Raw genomic sequence first — 21603 nt, 5'->3', positions numbered from 1 at the left:
CGTCCTAATTATTTCAGTTTGGGATGCCAGAGCTGTTTCCTGGATAGACCTGATCATCCTTAAACAAAAAGAGAGGAGGCGCACACGTGGGTTGTGGCGTAAATGTCACTTTCATTTCCAATGCTAGGCGCAGAGTAAGACAGAACATTTTTTCAACACTTTGACAAGAGGGGAGGCGATCTCGTCTCCATCATGTCTTTCTGCTTCAGTAGCTTCCTCAAGGAAACCCTCTGTGAACAGAGAAGCATCTGTCCTTGTATTTTGAATAGAAGAATAAAAATCAGCCTTTGCAGCGCCCCCCCCCCCCGCACCTCGCTTTCCCTGCCAGCTCTAAGTACTCGGTAGATAAAAATTATTAACCTTCCAGTATAAGTTTTACTGAAAGCCTAACTTCATAGAATTTAGTGTACAGCACAAAATAGAAACTTTCCAAGCACAAGCTTCAAACTTGGGGGGGGAGGGGCCTCAGAAGAGAACCGCCCAAATCTGCATAATTATGAAATCGGGGTTTTTTGTTTGTTTGTTTGTTTGTTTGTTTTCAAACCAGGTACCAGGCATCTCTCTAACAGCTTTCTAAGGAAAAACAATCTCATGTGTGAACGTTGACTTCAAAATAGAACCGGTCAACACACTATGCAATTCTCCTTTTCAGTTGTACAGCCCCTTCAAAACCTGGCCCCTTCAGATTTCAATATGGGTGTCACTTAGTTTCCTTGCATCCCACTTTCAATCATAAGAGAAAGAAAAAAAAAGTTAGATTCAATAAGCATTCCTGACCTTTCTGGTTTTTACTGTCTCTTGGTGGCAGTCTTTCTTTCTGGAACGCTCCTCGGTGATCTTGAAGGAGTTTTTACTTTCGGTTATCTAGCTTTATGAAGACCAATACACTCATACAGCTAGATAACCAAAGATAACAACTCGCTTCCCTCACAGGCTTGTCTTCCTCTGGCTGGACTCCAGAGCCTCGGATCCTCTCTGCCTTTGTAGAAGCGTAGTCCTCCGGGATAGCTGCCGCGGTGGTTTAAGATTCCTCCTTTTCAAGTAAACATGACCTGGTTTCTGTCTGCGTGTGTGCGGCTAGAACATCCAAATGAGATCTGTTGCATTCAGAGTTTATTCCAAACTTTTTTTCCCCTTCCAGCAAGTAATCTCCAGCAGCGTTAGCCAACAATTCATCTATCAATATCAGAAAAATAAGACCAGCGACTAAGGTGCAGCAAGCTGTTCGGAGTGAGCAGCAGCGTCCATCCCTTCACAGGCCTCTATTTGCATTGTAAATTGCTTGGTTCTCACGTTAAGATTCTTTAGCCTTCCTCTACCGAGATGTATAAAGCCATCGGCAGTTTCCAGCGCTGGTTAAGGAGGAAGAAAGGGAAAATCCCATTCTATAGAGGTGACAGCTGATTCAAAGATCTGCTCCGGATCATTGGGTTAGGCATCATAAGCTTTGTACCAAGTGCTGGCAGCTTGATCGCACAGATCTTGTATGTAAATGTTTTAGGGGAAGATCCTCGATTTCTCAGGACTTCTAGGGTGGGGAGAAGATGCCGTCTTGCTGGCGTACTGCTGCCCCGGTCTGAAAGAAGAAGAAAAGGGCCGTCATTGGAGGGGCTTTCACTGCCAAATTGTGGACCAGCCCGGCAAGGTCAAAGGTTTGAGACCGCGGGAGACCAAGGTAATGATGATGTCATGAGAAATCTCAAGTACATGGTTATTGATATGCATCAGTGATCAGCCAACTGCCCCACGCCTGCTGCCAGCAGTAGCGGAGGCCGCGGAGGCGGCAGCGGTGGTGGCGACGGCAGCAGCAGCTTTGCAACAAGACCTATTTTCTGAATCAACATTTCATCCACTAGCACTACAGACTGCTCCTGGAAAAGCAACCCGCGGCCTTTTACCTCTTCGGCGCTAGTGTAGATCGCTCTAATATCCAAAGACTGGAGGAAATCTCTCTCTAAGGACAGATAAAAGCATTTCAGGTCTGGGGAACGTCTCTGCCTGCATTTCTCTTCTGGCAGATTGCATATGCAGGCAGATGGAAGGCACTTTGCTATTGCTTAAAGCGGGGCCTCGCTTTCTGGGGCTGGGAATCAGATCTGTATTACGCAGTGAGTCGATGTGTGATTACATTGACAATTTGCTTTGGTGTTGTGTTTTTAATGGCTCCACAGCTCAGTGATGTTTTGTATCTGTGTACCGTGGCGATAGGGCAGCATATTTTGTTCTGTAAGTTCAAACTGAACGATCTAAGCAGATGAGCTTCTCTCTCTCTTTAGAAAAAAAAATGATTGCATATAAAGGGTGTGTGCGTTAGAATGCAGCACAGGTGAACATTGCAGCAATACTTTCTAATGTTGTTCACAACTCTGCTGTAGTTAAAATACTGAACCTTTGTCTACTGTCTTAAACATCAATTTTTACACTGGACAAAATGCACTAGGCTTGCTTATAAAATTACGTCAAAAGTACTGTCTCCTGAAAATACAGACAAAAACACCTGGAAATGAAGAGCTGGTGTCACCACACTTCTCTTGCCCCAACCACTCCTATTTTTGTCTGTCTAGAAGCAGAAGGTCTCATTTAATAAATTAACTTTATTCATTGTCTTAGAAGTTTTTAAAGTGTTACTTTAAAATCACTTAAAGGAGTCTTTTTCTTTTCCATCCTTTATAACAGATGCTGTGTCTAATACATTTATAATAGCTAACATCCAAATGCCTCTCAACAAAACATTCATGGTAATCTCCATAAGAGACATTTTTTTCCTGTGGGTAAACATTATGGATTATTATTCAAAATGACTAATTTTTAGTAGTGTTGATTTTCTTCAAGTTACATGCTAAAAGAGAATTAATAATTCTTAGACTCCCTTGCACACATCACCAATGCATCACAGCACTCTATATTCCATAATGTGTCATTTTCCCCAATGGCAGATGAGCTTCTTCTTCTTTTTAATAATTGCATATAAAGAGCATATGCATTAGAATGCAGCACAGGTAAACATTGCAACAATAGTTTCTAATGTACACATTTCTAAAACACTTTTAGATTGCTATTTTTTGGAACGTATATTTTTCTCAGTAATTCACTAACTTATGCATTTAGGAGATGAATGAGGAATCTGCTTAGGCAATCACATACAGAGCCTACAAATAAACACCCCGTAAAGGAGAGACTGGCAAGTTTTGTTTTGTTTTGTTTGTTCTGTGTTGTTTTTATGCTAGGAAAAAAAATCTTCAAAGAAGAGTTTAAACATAATATCACACTAGGTAAGATATGGCATAGTAACAAAGATGCCAATTTATCCTTATACTAATTTGTTTACTTTTATGGTAAGCATTCTTTTATTGCTTATTTAGAAAAGACTAAGATGTGGGAAAAAAAACTCACCTATATTTCTTATCAAATTGTGAACAAGGAGTCAGGTATAAAACGCACATGAACACTACAATCCAGTCCTAAAAGCTCATTCATGAAATTTTCGTTCCTTTTTATACCCTATGGTCACAACATAAACAGCTCAATGAGGCCCATGCTACTTCTGACATAGTGTAAAAATGCTAATGGGCTTTGAAGGTTGGAAGATTAAAGAGCACAGTGGCCTTGCTTTCCAAGAACTAGCAGCAGAATAATTAGTGATTTGGCATGTATTACATAAAGCAATCATGAGCTCAAATATCCTCAACTCTGTAAGTCAAAGCCCAAGAACTCAAAATATTTTAAAAATTTCTCTTTGCTTCATGTCTAAGTGAGTGAGGACAAGGTCCGTGTACATCAGTGTGTATGTCTGTTATTCTGACATTTTCTGGGTTTGAAAATTATTATGACTATATTCCCATACTCAACAATAAAATGTGCTTTTAGAAATGGTATCTACCATGGGAGTTAACACACTGAATGTTTGAATGCTTCTAGCACTAAGAAGAGACTGTGTTAAAATAGCACATACTTAGGGCAACATGATACAGTCATGCCAACTGACTACAAGACTGGGCTGCAGGTTTGGTGCTCATCATGGGAACCCCAGTGAGTGAAATGAGCCAAGATCAGGATTATGGGCAGTCTGTTTATTAGCCATGTAGCCAATTAAATATTTTATTTCTCTATCAACCTCTCATGCACACAGGAGAAAATTAAGCACACTAGTATTTAACTTTGAGTGTCTCCTTATTCATAATATTGCCAAGGTTTATACCGTAGTTTATCATATGCATTATTACATGTACACCCTACGATATGTTACATTTATATAGCTCCAAGGAGTCCTAGCGATGTTACACATGAAGAGCAGGCCTCAGCAACTAGACTTTAAACTCAGATATTTTTGCACTTGAAGGAGATGATGTATTGAGTTCAAACACCCTGACTGCTTATTCTCCAGTTAGTAGCTGGTAGATTACAGTGTGATTGTCATGCTTACTTTGTGATCTTTTCATAAGTTTCCAGATTGCTGAAACATGGTTTGAAACATCCTGGTTTACTTGGTTATAAAATAGTCTCTGCTGCTTTAAAGCAAAAAGTTATGGATTTTCTCCTATTTGAGTCAGGGTATGCTATTTAATTAATTCAAATATACTTGGTTTGTGAACAATATTTAGATTATGTCTAAATCCTATTCACATTAATGTAGAATACCTAACAAACTGGCCTAACATCAACTTGTTTTAAATATTTGGTCTGTAAGAATTACAGGTGTGCAAACTGTAGTCTATAATCAATCCTGCTATTGTCTTTATAAAAAGTCATTTCACTTACATCAATGTCCATGGTGCCAGTAATGAACCTAACTGGCTTTCATTGTAATAAAGGTATCTTAATTTTTTTCTGAATATGAGCTTCTTTCTTCTAGGCTATTTCAGGCTATGTTTATATTGTGCTTTATGTATATATGTATATGTTACATACATATTCACAAAGGTTCCTACAGAAGAAAAAAAAGACTAAACACACTGAGACTGAGATGTTTCTGGGATTCTGTCTTCTGCAAGGGGAGATAGAAAAGACACTGCAAACCTGTCTGCCAGTAAACCATATTCTATTTTGGTCTTGTACATCAGTTAGATTCTATCAAATAAAAAAATTTAAATTACCTTTGTTTGATTGAATAGTCTATGCATTTTATGCTTCTTTGAAGTCTGTCTCATCTGAAAAAAAGGCAATAAAACAAATGATCATGGTTTATATAAATAATGTAGATCATATATAAATTTGGTTTAATTTAAAGCATTACAATTACTGTGATTCCTTAAAATGCCAAAAGATTATATAAAATACCAGTACTGTGTATCTTGGGCCTTAGCACCTACAGGGTTAAATATGCTAATTTGCATTTAAATGGAGACATGCATGATAATGGGAATGCAAAATATGCAGGATCTAGAGGGGTTTGGGAAATTAATTTTTCTTTCTCCCTTTATTTTTAGCTCGGAAAGAAGAGAGACTTAAGAAACATTAGGGATTTGAACCTTGTAACCTGCCATACAAAAGAGAAGAGAGCGCCCCACCACGCAAGGATTTTAAGTCTGGAACAAAGTCTGATTTTCTAAATGTTTAAGGGACTGAATTTCCTGGCCTTTCAAACAATGGGAATCCCAGGATAAATGTCTAATCCATTAGAAAGATGCAAATAGTTTACTGTAAAGCCACAGCACAGTGAGATGTGCATTCATATCTATGGCTCCTGATTGGCTCTTTCCTTCAGTAAATCAATGAATAATGTAAAACCTGATTGCTGTAAAGTGGTGGATTTTTATACCCTTCCCCCACCCCCACCCCCACGAACCAATATTAGGAAGTCTTATATACTCCCGAATATAGGTTGGTTTTTAAAAATGATTTTTTTAATGCTTACTATTATCTTGGACTGGAGGGGTGGAGCTGTTGTTTTTTTGCAAAATGAAAGTGCTGCACCGGTTCAATTATGCTGACTACAGTGGCTCCTTCGTGCCAGCGCCCTAGTTACTGATGCCAAGGTGGAAATGGAGGGTTGTGGGCAGGTGTGGGCGCCAAGAGAGTGAGAAAACGATTTGACACGATCCTTGTGGGCCCAAGGCAGCCACAGTTCTAAATCCCCACCCCCACCCCACGGCCGTGGCCGTGACATGACAGGGCCTGGGGTCTAACTTCTGATCAGTTCCACTGAATTGCCCTGACCCCTTTAGACAGTGCTCTATTCAAGCACCGCCGGCACATTTGCAAGAGAAAAACGCCGCAGATCCTAATGCAAAATAAAACCACGGCTATAGTACTCCTCGCTCAGGATTTTCTACAGATAGTTCCTAACCACCGAAAAGAAGGTTTTGCCTTCATTTGGTTTTGGCCTCTAACCAAACCAAGAACAGGCTTCGCTCCGATTCCAAAGGCTTCGGAGAGTGAATAGCTCCAAGTCCTAGCCACTAACCCTGAAGGTAGCATCTCGGTTAAAGCTAAACTCAGAGTGGCTCTATAAAGTGGTCTCTCACCTCCAAACCCAAAAAGCAGAGAAAATGCACTGTACACAAGTTTTTCACCAGTACCTAATCAGACGGTGGCTTCAGTGCCAGGTAACTGAAACTTTGGGGCGATCCAAAAATAGACAAATTATTTTAAATGAGAATCCAGAATTCAAGGACACAAACCCAGCTGTATTTAGCGCGGCATCTAAGGGAAGAAGGTCCCGCCACCAACACCACAAATTTACATACAAAATTTCTTTTCTCTGCGCGAATTTTTCCTGGCATATCTCTGAGATTAGGGGGTCAACACGAAGGATAATTAACAGTCCTGGCTCGGACAACTCACGGGATCAACAGGTTTGGCATTGGAGACGTACAATCAATTAGCTAAAGCAAAGCCCCGGACTGGCCCTTGGAGCGGCCCTCGCCCGGCTCTTAGTGTGAGTGCCGGGTCAACTACTGGCAGCTTGGGCCTGACACTGCCCCGGGAGCTTGCAACCTTCAAGCCGCCGAGATACTCACTTGATCTCTCTGCGCCAGGCAGTGTTGTTCCCAAATCAAGTCGGATCAAAATCGAAGAGCCAGGCGGAAGGCAAGATCCAGTCCCAGCAGAACGTGGCCACAGCACACAAACAGGCTCCTTTAGGCGTCTCCAAAAAAGAAGGGGAAAAAAATTTTTTTTAGATCAGTCTTCTCTTAGTACATTTAAAACTGCCGCTCAATTCCACATGGTGGGAGATTCTTCCTTGACTGCGTCTAAGATAGTTTATGCAGCTCGTCTTTCTGAGGGAGAGAGAAGGATGCAAAAGACCAAGGAGGGGGAAAAAGCCAACTTTCCCCGCCCCCCCCCCCACTCCAAGCACTTGCTCCCTGAGCCTCGGAGTGCAGAGTGAAGTGGTGTGTGTGAGGCTCGGCAAGTTTTTGGGGGGGCTGTCCAAGGTCTAGTCCAGCCCCCTCTGCCGAGGAGGACGTGCTCTGAAACTCAACCAATTTCCCCACTGCTTTTGTTACTGATGAACTGAAGGCCCATTGTTCATCCATTGCCACGGTCTTTTTCAGTCCCCACACTCCGTTCTGCGTTGCCAGAGATAATGAATTTGCACCCAAACCTCTCATAGTCCCCTCCTGACAGACGGAACAAATTAGAAATGTCTCGTCTGAAGGAGGGCGATGCCTACATTTTTCTATTGTAGGATGCAAAGCACACATTTCTTTGGAAACTTATTTTTGCCTTTTCCACCTTTTCTTTTCTTTCTCTCTCTGTCTCTCTCTTTTCTTTTTTCTCTCTTACCCTAGCTTTTCTCCTCTTGGTGTCTTAAAAGCATTTTTCAAAGCATTCCCCTGTCCTGTTTTCCCAGTGCACCATTTTATTAACTTGTGGGTTTTCCTTCCTTCTTTCCTCCCTCCCTTCCTCCTTCTCTCCCTCCCTCCCTCCCTCCCTCCCTCCCTTCCTCCTTTCCTTTCTTTAGGGGTTCCCTTTGCAATTTTATTTACAAACTTGGAGAATGACCTTTTGACTTGAAGACTTTTTTTTTTTTAAAGAAAGGTCTTTTGGTTCAAGTCCCCTCCCCCTTCTGATTGTTAATGTGTTTGGCTAAAGACAAGGAATACATTATAAGGATATTTTCTTTTCTAAGCTCTGGTTTTATTCAAAAGGTACCAGGCACGCATGATAAAGGTTGAAAAGGAAGAAAAAGCGTGTGTGTGTGTGTGTGTGTGTGTGTGTGTGTGTGTGTGTGCCAGAGAGGCTGAGATATGGGAGGAGGGGCTGAAAGCGTGTAGAGGGAAAGGTGGGGGCTTTCAGGGAAGGTGGGTGTCCTGCAACACCAGCAGGAGGCTGTCAGGGGTGCCGGCGCGTAGGAGGAGGGGGAGGTGGTGCAGGAATCTGTCCCGAGGAGAGCTGTCTGCTCCCTTGGGCCTATTTGCGCGCCTGGAGCTGGAGGCAGCCTCCGCTAGATACCTAGGAGCCTGGGGCGGTAGTGGGAGCCTGCGCGCGCGTGCGACCTAGGGCGAGGAGGGGGGTGGTGCTCTGTGAAAATTCGACGCCCGCCAGTATGTAAATGCGACCCGCGCAGGAATACGGAGGCAGTCCTGAGAGCTGCCAGCGCGCGGCCCCGCTGCGGGCCCCCAGCTTTCCCGCCAAGTGCAGCCGGAGGACAGCCAGCCAAGCCTGTCCTTGGCTGGAGGGTCCCCGCCCGCTGCGCGCGCCCGCGACCTCCACGCACACGCACGCGAACACGCACATGCACACTCACACGCACAAGCACACGCTCCCCTCTCGGGCATGCGGCCCAGTCTCCGAGAACAGGTCAGGAAAACAAAGCTGGGACCGAGGGGTGGAATCAGAAACGGCAGCCTTGGGAAGCTGACACCGCGGCCTCTAGCGCCCCATCCTAGCCTACTGGCCGTTTGGTGCCCCTAACTCAGTGGCCGCCGAAGACCAAACCCTCGCGGCTCGCAGCCCGTGGCGATCTCAGGCGGGGGCGAGGATGCTCTGGGAGGTGCCAGCGGCCCCCGCCTGGTGCGCGGGCACACGCTAGCCTGCGCGCGGGGACAGGGGAGCCTGCAGGCTTCCCTGCTGAGTCTCCCAGCGCCGCCGCCACTGAGAGGTAGCTGAGCTCTTACAAGAAGAATACATCAGGCCTAATCCAAGCTGCAGCTAAGAGGATGGTTCCCACCTCAATTCCCCGCTCTTCAGACAATGCGATCGGATGGGCCTAGCTGTTCAAGGGAAGCCTTTTTAGGTTTATCTCTCCAAAGGGGGAAACTCGAGCCTTAGCCCTGCTGTCTTGGCCTGAGAAGTCCCCAGACTTGGCCATGCAAAGACTGGTGTGTTTCAAGTCGCCTCCTTCGGTCCTCACCAGTCTAAGCATCTTCAAACACACACACACACACACACACACACACACACACACACACACACACACACACACACACCACTCCCACTACAGTAAAATTCGCGTCCCTGGCACTGTTGTTAATGAAGCTGACACGCATAATTTGTTCACAGGTAAACAGGTAGCCGAAAGAGAAACCCTCACCATTTGGTTGAGTAATTTACCTCTCCCTACTGGGAACGTGTGTAGCATATCGTGTTTTAGGAATGCTTTGCTGGTGTCTGTCGTCTCCCTCTCCTCTTCTTGTGGAGAGGGAAAAAAATGTTCCATTGTCAATCTTTCTGACAAGCTACCGAGTGTTGTTCTAAAACACTTGGGATCCTTTAGTTTGTTATGTGTTGCTTTCGGTTTGTTCTTTTAGGTGTGTGTGTGTGTGTGTGTCTGTCTGTCTGTCCGTCTGTCTCCCTTTCTTTCTCTCTATCTCCCGTCCGCCCCCCCACTCCCCCGCTAGGGGTAAGAAAACGTCTATTTGGTGAGGCAGGACCCAAGGCTGCCTAAGTGGCGGGAAGGCTGGCGAGGCTGGCAACTGCCGCGGGGCAGTAACCAGGCAGCGGCTTGTCCTCCCCTGGGGCTGGTAAGGGCGCCCTTGGCAGCTCCTGCTCCGGCTTGGCTACCTTTCGGTAGCCACACAGGCTTTCGGGCTCCACCGGTTGCCGCTCCGTGTTTTCCCCCATCCCGGCTTCACGTTCAAGGTTTAGCAGCGAGGTCACGTCCATTGACGTCAGCTCCCTGTCTCCCTCTACGTCCGGCTACATTTACATACATCAAGGAAATTAGGGCATTAAAAAAATATGCAAATCCTGCGTGAAGAGGAGCGGTGCATTCCTGGAGCGATCGCCTTTTATTGAAGCTTTTAATTAAAGGGGCCTGTTGGCTAGCCCCTGAAACAACCGCCAAAATCCCCCAAAAGAGAAAAATAAACGCTGTAGCCTTCGGGAACGGTTGTTTCGGCTCCTGTTCTGTGGGCGGCTGAGGACCGCCGGCTGCCCTGCTCCGAGAACAGGTTAGAGGAGGCAGCTCCAGCCCATGCATAATCAGGGCTCCGCGGCGCCTCCATTCTTTCCTCCTCCTCCTCCTCCTCCTCCTCCTCCTCCTCCTCCTCCTCCTCCTCCTCCTCCTCCTCCTCCTCCTGCAACTCCCCTTGGGTCCGGCGTGTATTATTTTAATACTGATGCATATGTAAAGCTATATTTGCATTTTTAAAAAAATTCCTTGAAAATTTCTGGTTCTACAGTTTTGTTGCTTCCCCTCCCCCTTCTTTTTTCTTCCTGTTTTATTATGTCTGTCTCTGTTGTCCTATCTATCCGTCTTTTTTTTGCTAGTGTCTGCTGCTATATCTAGCTAGATTATATACACAGTTGCCTCCCTTCTGTTTACTTAAGATTACAAATATGCATATGTGCTACTATGTATGCAATGCCAACGGGAGAACATCCTAGTTTGATCATAAAAGAAACACATTCCTTTTTGTCTTTCTTTACATAGCCGCTTCCCCCCCCCCCCATTGACTATAATGCTGAGGGTGAGGGTTTTGGGGCTCAAAGTTTGATTGTCTGATTAACTTCATATTAGTAGAAACATAGGTTGGAGCCAATATATGTGAAAAAAAAAGTACGTGTGAGCAAAGGGATTCCAAAGATTACTAAAGGATTGTGCTGATTAACTGAGGGAATGCCATACTCACCAACTATTGCTTTCTAACATTTCTTTTAAAAAAGAAAAACTATTTTAAATTGTCTAGACACAGCGGTGGACAGCCTTCTTCTGCAAGGAAGACATTTTCAACCATGTTGTAGCATTTAAAATGTCTGCAGCATATAAAATGTACTGAGTTTAATTGTATCCCAGTATGGATGAGAGGACATTATCTCGATTGCAAAGCATCCTTAATTCCAGACTTTGAAGTGAAAACACACAAACAAAACAGCCAACTGTATTAAACCAGCTGATGTGCCTTAAAATACACAGGCCTTGAGTTGGATTTCAAGCAATAGTAATCTTGTTTATAGAATTTTTCCTTCTTGGCAATATAGCTATTCAGCACAAAGGCTATTGGATATATGTATATGTAAATCACATATTAACATTCCCCAAAGCTATAATGTAAAAAAAAGAGAGAGATAGAGACTTAATCCATAATTGCATAACCACAAAGAACAGAAAATGTGCACACATGCAGCTTTTTCAATTAAACAAGTCCGAGTACATGCACAGGTAATTAGTTTTCTTATGAATGACTTACCTGCACAGCTACTCAAGGCAAGGCTCAGCCCTCCCCAATGGCTTTTGTGTATAAATATTCACATGTATTTCCTTTCATTTCAAACCCACAGCTGTATGCCATCTTTCATGTTGGATTCTCTAGCATCCATTTTCAGCACCCTTAATTCTTATGGCATTTTCCAGCCTTTCCTCTGGCTATAGTTTTTCCAAGCCTACATGAAAGTGCTCATATGATATGTCACCCAATAAAAAGTGGTCAGATGGCTATGCGTAAAACATTAAAAAATGGAAACACATCCATCCTTCAGGTTCACCCTTACCTTGCCATATATAGCAAAATTACGTTACCAGAGGTAAAAAAAATTCAGCACATTTTATGAATAATTGCAGAATTCCTCAACTGGTTACAGAATTCCGCTTAGGGTGGGGAGAACCTGGCCGAATGAATCAATTCAGCAGGCGGAATGTCTGAGTTTGGCTACGATTCAATTATGCATGGCTGTTTATTCTTGACTGGGCTCTGGCACATACCTGCCCGCTTTTATGCAGGGTCAGGACAAACACACTGGCCACGTTGCGGGGCATAGAGTGTCGGTGCATGTATTTAAATGGAAGTAGCAAGGACTGTGGAATGCATTGCTGTCTGAGCATGCATGTTTGTACAGATGCATGTGCACGCGCGCTGTGTGACAAGGGACAGAGAGAGGTACACCTCTTATCTCTGATCTCTCTGTAATCTTTTCTGTTTCTAATTTCCCTCATTGGCGTCACCATCGCTACGGTGAGCGCGCTGTGGCTTACCCCGAGGGCCCTTGGCTTGGTGGCTTCCTGGCTCGAACAGTGTTGCGGTAGAGGGTGGGTAGAGCCGCTGCCTCCGCTGCCGCGGGTCCGGGTGCTCTGTCCCAGCACGGCAGCAGAGCGCGCGGTGTCGGAGCCCCCTCCCTCCCGCCCTCAACCCCATCCTCTCCTCCCCTCCCTTTTGCGCCTCCCTCCACCCCACCCAACCCCCCCTCCCCGCGCCCGCATTACCATATGGAGGCCGGGTCCCCGCGAATCACAGCAGCAGCGGGCGGCATTTGAATAAGCCCCGCAACCCTAGGCGGACCCCAACTCCTCCACAAGCAGCGCGCTCTGCACCTAGGGCCACCGCGCTGGTCCGTGATCTGGTAGCTACCAACACCTCCCTAAAGTCTCTTATGCGCGTCGGGGAGAGGACCAGATTAGGGTGCTGGGCCTCCCACTTGCTAGTTTCATATGAACTTGACTGATAGAATCAGACAATAAATTATACAAGAAAGGGAGCTGGGAAGAAAGAAAGAGGCGAAAAACAGAAGCGGGAGGAAAGGGAAAGAGGCGCTGTAGAGGGAAGAAGGAAGAGAGAGGCTAGAAAGAGCGGAAAAAGAGAGGCAGGGTTGAGTGAGCCAGGGGAAACAGGTTGAGTGAGACCGGAAGAAATATCCAAATATATGAATTTGAGAATCCCAACCTAAAAATATCATCTCACCGAACTTCACAACCTCCAATTAAACACGTGCCCGTCCTACCCCCACCCCTCCCAGAGATAAATCTACCGTCTGGATCAGAAATGATTCTTTAAGATTGTATAACAGACATGAGACTTTAAAGAAAGGAGCCAATTTTAAGAACATAGCAAAGGGCGTGACATTTAATGAAGCCACTTGCCAACTCTGGCTAAAAATTCAGCCTCTCTTAATAGGAGCCCTCTTGCTCCGAGGGTCCTGAGATGATGAGGCCTAGGCCCAGACATGACAACAAAAATTATTCCAATATACTTGGGACTTTAAGTGAGAATTGTTTTGTCTGTCAGTTTTATATTTCTTGTGGTTTTTCTTTTTACGAATGTTTTACTTTTACACAAAACATCAGTATACTTAAAAAAAGAGCAAACTCTTAACTGAAGATATTACTTTAAAATCAAATTAAATACATAGCTAGTTCCATTTCCACGATACCTCATGCGACTGCACAAGCCTAAGAATTTAGGGTGCTTCATGCCCTCCTCCCTTGTCACCTTTTAATCAGAGACGTGAGTTCCCTATGCAAAGAGACCCCGATCTTCATAAAGTCTCCAGCCATCTATAGGATGCAACCATTGTAAATGTCTCTCTTGGAATCTGCAAGCCAAATGCCCCTCTTTTGAAACACACAAAAAGAACGCCTCTGATTAATAATCGCTTACGCGGCATACTGAGCCAAAGCCAGGGGGCCGCAGGATGCCAGAGAAAGGAACAGAATTCTCAATACTTAGAATTTTAATACATATTCCAAAGACGACCTAACCCTATCCAATGGAGATTAATACTTAGTTAGTAATGCTTTGGTGAGAACGGCGGGGACACTAATGTATTTCAAATTTTCCCTTTCTGAGGCAGAGCAGAGGCTGGCCAACGCCATCACATTCCGTGTACTGGCGTGCTGGCAAGACCACAAGTAGCTCCAGGGCCAGGCCTAGAGTTGTCTTCCCTCCCTCCCTCCCTCCCTCCCTCCCTCCCTCCCTCTCTCCCTCTCCCTTTCCCTCTCCCTCCCTCCCTCTGTCTCTCTCCCTCCCTCTCCCTCTATCCCTCTCTTCCCTTCTCCTCCCTCTCTCTCTTTCTCTCCTTCCTCCTCCTTCGTCCTTCCTTCCTTGTCTTTTGAGACAAAGATATTACAACTCTTTCTGTGAATAGTTTCCGTGAAGGGAGATTTTGAACCTCTTGTTTATTTTTATTTTCAAAGCCAAAGTACAACCGTGTCTGAATTTCTCAATTTAGGGTTTTACCAGGGTGCTTCCGATAGCCTGCCCCCCTCTCCGCCACTCTTGGCTTCTGAAGAAAAAAAAGGGGAGCATAGGAACGGATGAAGAGGGCTTTTAGCTTATTCCGTCGGGGCGGCCTTTGGGCGTCTCCTTTCGCTTTCCATAGATGTTCCTTTACTTAGTCCGACCAGTGTTGTTGTGGTCGCGGCCAGGTGTCACCTTGGCTGGCGTTCGGGGAGCAAGACAAGGGAGCGAGCGCATCCCTAGAGCTCAGAGGAGTCTGGGAAAGCACCAGGGCCCCCCAAAAAAAGGATGGTTGTAGGGGCCAACGTCGGGCTCCAGGCTCCTGCCAGCAGGGAAACAGCGACACCTACTGGCTTACTGAGCATCACGCTTGGGTCGTCGAGGCGGCCCTGACCTGGAGATCGTGCATTCTCTGGACTTGGGGGCCCTCAAGAGCTTTGTGTTCATGGTTCTCAGGACCTCTCTAGCCAATACTGTACCATGAAAGACAAAGCTATAGTTTCTAGAGAGCCTTATGGGGCTTCAGAAAGGGGCTGATTACACAAGCAGCACACATACCCTCTCTGTAGTAGAAGGTCCTTTCTTCTGGGAACCCTAAGGACCTGCTAATGCAGTGACCTTCGGTTTTAAGAGACCCAAGCAAAAGCCCAAATCCTAATTTACTTGAGTTTATAATATATCCCTCTTCAGCACCACACCTATTTCAGCGCCAAATGAAGACTATTATCTTTGCAAATGCCTGGCACCATAGGCCTGTAAATTGGTTAAGCCATTCTGTGTGCTGGATGGCTTTCATGGCTTTACCATGTTGTACTGCATCCAGTAATTGACATTTGATACTCCTTTTCTTTATGAATTATAATATTTTAATACATTAAGTTTATATACCTTATATACCTTAAATATTTATATACCTTAAATATAAATTTTATATACCTTAAATTGAGAAATTTAAGGTAAGCTTGGAGTGATGGTGATGCTTTTGAGATCTAAAGCACACACACACACACACACCATGTATATCAAAGTAGATATGTTAAAGCATATGTATTTTATATAAAGTATATCTGCATGCAATTTGTGTATTCTAGGCTTTTTCTTACGAATCTTTTCCATAACACCACAATAGCCACTTTATAGGAAAATATGTGATGTAGGTGGTCTCAGCAGTGGGTGGAGGAGGGAGGGGACCCAGCATCCCCTCCTAGTCTAAATGTTTCCATTTCATGTGCCAGGTTCTGAGGCTCTGAAAATTTACAGGGATTCCAATACTACCCTGTTTAAATTAACCCTTCATCTTAGAACACTGCAGCATTTGAACTAGTTGGAGTCTTTGAGTTTCTATTTAAAATGTCACTTCTTAACAAATCTCTTTTTTAAAAAACAATAACTGCACCTGTTAATTCAAAGGTCAAGACTTCACACTGAACATTCTTAGCTTTAGAGTATTTGGGTGGAATCAGGATCTAAGGTGTTTAAAATAGAAAGAGGGCGGGGAATAAGCTTTGCTCTGACCAAATTATTGTCCTCATTCTTAATAATTGCAGAAGTTTGTTAATTTTATTTTTTTCTTTAACTAAAACAGGAAGTTTTAAAAGCAGAAGTTTTAAAAACAGTTCTCTATTTTCTTTTTCATTACAAAGTCTTTCATATGCCCAAGAAGTCTCTACTTCTTGTTGGTTTTTTTTAAAAGGCATTTTCTTGTTCTAATTTTCCTGCAAGTGGACAATAGTGTGTTTTTATAAAACATGGGCTCAAACCTTAAAAAAAAATTCTTGGCAATTTGTATGATTTGCGAATAAACTCACACTGCTAATACTGGATGGAAGACAGCACTATTTTATGGTGTTCCTTCTCAATGAGCCTTATATCCTGATATATAGGAAAGTTCCTTCTTGAAAAAAAGAAAATGACTGCTAAACAATTAAACTACAGTGGGCATGGGAGCCCTAGCCAAGCAAACCCAGCTCAAGGCATTCTCTAGGCGTTGAAGTCATGTTGGAAAATGTCAGTGTTTCTTTCCCTTTCTGTGTTGGGGTTTTTAGAAAGCATCTCACTCCCGACCCTCCCAGCCATAGCTAGAATGGATTCCTGTTTCATTGTCTTTTGTATAACTGTAAACATCGTTGGGCCTTAATGTGAAAACTATAGAAAATGGAATGGATGCTTCAAAAATGGTGGAATCCCTCTGTGTCTGTATACCAGCCAATCCCAACGAGTTAGCATACTATTACCCTGGGCAAAGGAAACTTACTTGATTTGGAACAAAAACTTAGGTCAGCATAACAATGCTGAAAATTATTTGCTATTAAAAAAACATAGATGTGGGTGATTTTCATGACTTGTGTGAAGGTTGGAGACGGAGTCCTGGTGTATTTTGGTCTCCTGTGAGACAGTTCTCTCTGAGCTCTCCTGTTTAGTATAAGATTGAACAAATGAAAACAGACTGAGCTACTGGATTGGATCTGTGTTCTTTGTCACATCTGCCCATGCTCTGCTGTCACCAGGGAGGGTATGTTTATTTCATTCCCTGGTTGTTGAGTAACACGAAGAAAGAGATGCAAGGATGACAATATTGGTCAGAAAGGAAGTTAACTCTGTGTAAAAAAAAAATGAGATAGATACCCTTGAAGGCCATTTAAATCCCAGGTAGTTGGTTGTCTGGGGCCAGGAGCATTTGTTGTGTGTAAGTTGGCGGTTTGAGTGGATGAAAAAGCTCTTGAGAAAAGATGGGCCCTCCTGAATTTTGGGTGGCTTTCCCTCCCCGCTTCATGGAGAGGAATGCTAAGAACACCTGTGTGCTTTCACATGGAGGTGTGTGTGTGTGTGTGTGTGTGTGTGTGTGTGTGTGTGTGTTGTAAAATTCTGCCATGTTATCTGTCGGAACCAGGCATCAAGGTCATTAACTGCCCAGGATAACTCAGCGGAGGGGAGGAGGCAGCATTGTTGCTTTTGATGGCATGGGCATGGCTTCTTTCCTTCCTCTGGTTCATTACAGTACTTCTTTTGAGTGGGGCCAGGTTGAATTTCCTCCCCCCCCCTCCCCTTCTTGATCCTGGCAAACAAAACCATCCTACTACTTGAGCCATCTGCCGCAGGTGTAATGGATGGCAGGGGGCCCCCGACCTAACTACACGCCAGTCTCTTCAAGGTCCTCACCGCTCCGCACCAAACAAATGAGTCCTGTTCTGCCGCTAGGGTGCCGAGGTGGATGGAGGATGCTCGCCTCAGCCTTTGGCAACACTCGATGCTTAGAAACCAGAGCCAGCTGACAACACACGCAACACATAGGCACAGAGAGAATGCCCAGCCAACGAGGGCTCCTTCAGCGCCCCCCCCCACAACCAATCTGCACACAAATGGAGGATGCATACATAACATTTAAAAAGCCCTTTAGATTCCTCTCTTAATTCTTGGTAACTTAGAGCTGTCTTACTCATTACATGTAGCCCCCCAGTGTGTTTGCGTGTAGGGGGGCACGCATGAGTGTGCGTGTGTATTTAAAAAACGCTTATTGGTAGGTCAACAGCAGCTGATCAGTCATGGTGATCCAATAAATAATCTTTTTGACTGTATACGAATTTTCGTTAAAGCCATTCTTTAAAAAAAAGAAAAAGAAAAAAGAAAAGAGAAAAGAAAAGAACAATATTCTGCATAATCTAGGGATCTCAGTTTGGGTTCGAGGGAGTGGTAGCACCGAAGAGCATCTTCCTTGCACAACTTCCCCTTTTCAAGGTCTAAGAGAAGCATACTTTCTCACTTCCTGACGCCAGAGCGTCCCTTGAACGCGGGGATGTAAGGAGGGGAGCTGCGGGAAGGTAGGCATGGGAGAGGACGCTGGACACTGCGCCCGTCACGGATTCCCTACGCAAGTTGGGCAGCAGCCCTGGGCAGCAGACGGAGCTAGAAGCGAGGGGCTTCGAGGCGAGGCGAACAGCACCCTTTTGCCTCCGGGCTCTTTGGCGGGTAGCCCTTCCCCTGACCTTCACTCCATCCCAGTGCTAACCGCTGTTTGACTACCGCCAAGCTCTTAGAATTGGGCGGGGTCTGGACCCTTCCAAGTGTGGAACTCCTCAGGGGCCCCCAGAGTACTCACCTTAGGCGAGGCCCTGCTAAATCCTGGTTCAGATGCATCAAGTTTCCACTCCCAGATTCACCAGATTCCCTTCTGTCTTCCAGTCACAGCAGGCCTGCCTCTCTCTCTCTCTCTCTCTCTCTCTCTCTCTCTCTCTCTCTCTCTCTCTCTCTCTCTCTCTCTCTCTCACGACTTTTGGAGGCAAAAGCTTGAAAAGCTCGGTTATTCAGAGGAGGGGGAAGGGAGAGAGGAAAAGAAAGGGAGAGAGGGAGAATGGAGGGCGAAGAGAAGAACCAGAAGATAGTGCGGGCGTTGGTAGAAGAGGAGGCGGAAGAGGTGGAGGGATGGGAGGGGTAGGGTGGAGTAACAGAAGATGGGGTGGGATGTGACCGCCAGGAATAAATTGCTCCCCACCCAGCTGCAGTGCGACGCCCCCAGCGTCTCTGGGGAGCTGGTGCGTCAGCTCCCGACTGGCCTAGGCGGGGCGGTACAAAAGCTAGCGCAGCACGACCCCCTGCGAGGGCTTCCACTCAGTCCAGCCAGCCCTAGAGGCCGCTTCACCAGCCAGCGTCCTCGCTCAGGGCAAGGTGGCTATCTACAGCCTTCAAGCAGTCGGGAACTTTTACTTCGGTATGGGAGCCTAGCCATCCTGTTTTGTGTCAAAGAAGTGCGGGGACCCTCAGGGCATCCTCGCCCTTTCACCCTGGTCAGAGAAGCTTTGGTCCATTGGGTCCTGTTCCACCCCGAGTGCCCCTTTCCCAGTACCCGGGTTAAGCCAGAGCCCCCGAGCGAGTCTCCCGGAGCATGCCTCGCCAGGCATCCCTGCCTCTTTTTCTTTACTGGACATCCCTGCTTCTTCATTTTCTTTCTTACGGAGTTTCTCTGTCTCTGTCTCTCTCTGTCTCTCTCTGTGTCTCTGTCTCTGTCTCTCTCTCTCCCTCTGCGTTCGTGTGCGCGCGTAAGTGTGTGTTTGTGCTCACACAGAGCGTATGTGTTTGTGTGCGTGTGTGTGTGCGCGCGCATGTTCTAGACAAGAAAGAAAGTAAAATCCAGCACAAAAGTAGCTTTGGTCTTTTGCAGCTTGGAGAAACTAAACATAGCAAGTATTTGACATTGCATTTCAAAGCAAAGACAAGGCAGGAGCTCACCGGATCATTTCAACTGAGGTTTTACATTACAGCAATCATTTATTATTGTTAAGTATGAGGAACTTAGGCTGAAATGAAAAACAAACAGTGGCACAGAAAGCAGACCATTTTGGCAACCGTCGGAAGCTGGAAGCATTTGGAAGGATTTTCTCATGTGGGAGCGTCCAGGATGGATAAGGTGAAGCCACAGATTCGCACAAAACCGCTTCCGTACGTGACGGGATTAGAAATGGGACCATGCTTCCCGACACAGACAACCCATTAGTTCCCTGTTAAACGCATTAAACCAGCTCCATACAATGATTTCATGGCCGCCTTTAATGCGCAGACACGGGAGTACCACGGAGGGGCACATGGTCGGTTTGAAAAATCGTGACGCATTCATGAGGAGAAAAAGTTTAAACATCGATATCTAAACACGTGAATGCGTTTTCTAAGACAACCATGCCTAAATATAGTGAGTTTCCCCGTCTTCATTCGCATGATGATCTCTAGATGCGACTTTATACAGTAGGCCGCTAGGTTCCACCTAATTCTCCTTACATTCATCTGAATGGAGCGTCATAAAATGTCATGGCGGGGGGGGGGGGACCCTTGAAGGGCGTGGAGAAGAAGCCTTTTTATTAGCAATTATATTCTCCCAAAGCTTTTTAACATCGATAACAGCAATGGTGTCACGGTAACCATCTCCTTTCTCCTAGTGCAGCGGGACTACCAAATGGTTCAGAGCACTACCCGGTTTGCGTTTTTGCGTACTTAGTTGGGAGGCTACCCTTGCTGTGTGGTTATGCAGAGAACCAATGCAGAAAGAACTTCCTGGACGTTAGGTTGTTCAGCATCTGGTGTAATGACTCCATTGCCTGCCAAGCCTTACTTCAGGATAACAATAATAAAATGTGGCGAACTTATGCCTACCCGTGAGCTGGAAGAATAATGGAAGACCAAGTTGCTCTTTGAGAAATTATGTTAGTTGAAGGCAAATAAAAGCAACATTTCCCCTTAGCAGAATGAGCTGGCTATGAACTATAGTAAGTGGGAGCCACATTTCACCAACCTGATTGGGATTCTCTAGATTCTTTTGGAGGGTAGCAATAAGAAGCCACATGAAAAGCACAAAGCTGGAGCCCAGCCTGCACCAGTTGTATCACTGGGCCAAGAAGAAGCATCTTGACCACACTGGTGCCCAAAGCTACAGCAGAGATTCAGAAAACTGCACTGGTAGGGACCCAGTGTTTGCGGGTAAAAGTTCTCAGCCTCGAGGTATCTCTCACACATTTGGAAGTGAATGTTTTGTTTTGTTTTGTTTTTAATGAGGGCAGCACTCAGACCACAGTAGAATAGAACTTTTATTATTTTTCAGCATTTAACAGTTGCGCAATAATTAAGCACTCTTGCTTGTTGGATACTAATTGTGGCTGCATGGCTGTCTTTGTTTGAAATTATGAGACATGGTCAGAGGACTGTGACAATCACAATTTTTGGATCACAGGTGTCTGAAACACACAGAAAGCCCAGAGATCTCCTTGGCTGGGTTTAAGCAGGCTGCACAACTTCGCTTTATACTTGAGACAGACGACTTCATGAATTGCCCTCCAGGGTTTTTTTTTTTTTTTCCTTTTAATTTATCTACACTCTGAGTTTGGCTTACAAAATGAGACCAGAAGTCTTAAATTAGAAACTAGGTAGCCACTGACATCTCCAAGATACACAGCCTGCCTTGTCAGTAAGGTGTGGAAATCTTCCTGAGGAAACCAGTAAAGCAGACACTATGTCTGGCATTTTGCCGCTGGACACTAGGAAGTGTGGCTTCCTTGAGAGACTTGGAAATCTGACCTGATTCTAGGAGGAAGAGGAGGAAGGGTAGGAGAAGAGGATCTCCCTCTCATTTCTGTCATCAAACAGACAACTCAAGTCGCTACAGGATATTTAGCTGGCCTAGAAGACCTGCCATTGAGATTCATGTAGAAGCTCATGCAAGGGTGGGGTGCTGGGGGGGGGGCGCACAAACAGTGGTCATGGAGTGATTCTTTCCACCACTCAGGTA

General features: G+C 45.2%; 1 long non-coding RNA gene across 1 annotated transcript; it reads right to left on the bottom strand.

Moving 5' to 3' along the window:
• Positions 1–519: 519 nt before the first annotated feature.
• Positions 520–20632, bottom strand: LOC311609509. Its single transcript, XR_014783414.1, has 4 exons — positions 18433–20632; positions 6960–7087; positions 5094–5147; positions 520–1576 (listed from the first exon to the last, which is right to left on the bottom strand). It is a non-coding gene; the product is annotated as an uncharacterized lncRNA (long non-coding RNA).
• Between the last annotated feature and the right edge of the window lie 971 nt (positions 20633–21603).

Source organism: Acomys minous (assembly GCF_964271855.1).
Source record: "Acomys minous genome assembly, chromosome: 11".
NCBI lineage: Eukaryota > Metazoa > Chordata > Mammalia > Rodentia > Muridae > Acomys > Acomys minous.
The sequence above is the reverse complement of the archived record's forward strand: the minus strand, read 5'-3'. Positions and strand labels throughout refer to the sequence as shown.